The sequence below is a fragment of the Hipposideros armiger genome, unplaced genomic scaffold (assembly GCF_001890085.2).
Source record: "Hipposideros armiger isolate ML-2016 unplaced genomic scaffold, ASM189008v1 scaffold_7, whole genome shotgun sequence".
In the NCBI taxonomy this organism is placed as follows: Eukaryota; Metazoa; Chordata; class Mammalia; order Chiroptera; family Hipposideridae; genus Hipposideros; species Hipposideros armiger.
In genome coordinates, this window is record NW_017731357.1 from 7,319,272 (window position 1) to 7,320,616 (window position 1,345).

Genomic DNA, 1,345 nt, shown 5'->3' on the forward strand with positions numbered 1-1,345 from the left:
TTGAATCTAGGTAGGGCAGAGCCCCCCTTCACTCACGTAGCTAAACTGCATGTCACTTGCTGTAGCAGACGCTGTTGTGTACACCCATCAGCACTCGGAACTCACAGCTCCTGTATGTGCCAATGTAAGCACCTGTGACTCTCCATGCAGGGCAGGCTAGACAAGCAGGAAAGTTGACACCCTCTGGGAGTTAAGGGCACCCTCAACCAATGATGGGTGGGAATTGATGGATCAAAACACCAGTTTCCTCACCCCTTAGGTGGGACAACTCCAGGAGGGTCTATACTGTCTCTCAGAAGTCCCCAAGGAGAATAAGCCCCAGTTGCCCACACCAGTGACCAGCTCCATCACATGTCCTTCATTGGCTTCTCCCTTTTCCTATCGCAATACCCCACTTTCCTACTGGTACTTCCTGGGATCACTTCCAAGGTAAACTACTTGCACTCCAATCCTTATCTCAGGCTTTCCCTTGAGGAAACCCAAACTCAGACACCAGCGATCAAAGGAGTCAAGTGTTTGTCATCTGTTAGTAGTATAAGATAGTGTTCTGGCTGGCTGGGGTCTGGCTGCCCAGCCCTCCTCTGATCCTACCTGCTTTCCAAGGCTAGTTCTGCAGCTTTCCAAGGCTAGTTCCCCAACTTTCCTGGCAAGTTGCTGAATGAACCATATAATACTGCTTCAACAATTCTTTTAATTCTCCAACTATGCCAGACTTTGTTCTAAACACCAAGTCACCATCAGCTATGTGGCTGCCCAGATCATTTGCTCATAAACAGAGAATGTGATCGTCAGGCTGGAGGGGATGTTTGGCATCACTCTGCATTAGTCTGATTAGTCATCCTGGCTTGTCAATTTAAGTCTCTGTTGAGCCGGAGGAGTAAGCCAATCCATTCTCAAGGGGCAGAGAGCCTCTGGTTCCTGAGGCTGCCAGGCTGAGGGTCTAACTGCTGCCAGCAACGGATTCACCAAGACACCACCTCAGAGGTGAGCAGGCATACATCACTCTTCCATGTCACTCGAATCAAGGCTCTTCTCACTTGAAAGAGCAGCACTAAGATTTCCAACTATCACCCAACCAGACTCACATACTTAGCATCCCTTCTTAGAGCAAGACCACAAATGCAGTGAGCTGGGGAAGGCGCCAGTAGGAAGATCTTTCTGAGAATATTCCGTGCAGAGGAGAGTAAGAATAGAATGCTAACCATGCAGCTTGGAGCTACCACTAAAACCTCCTTAATGCAATGAAAAGGGGCAATACGAGGAAAACATTTTCTTACTCTTCTGCCTTCTTCCTGGTCTTGATAAAATAATGTTGCTAAGTACAAGTCTCCTCAGAATATGTGCA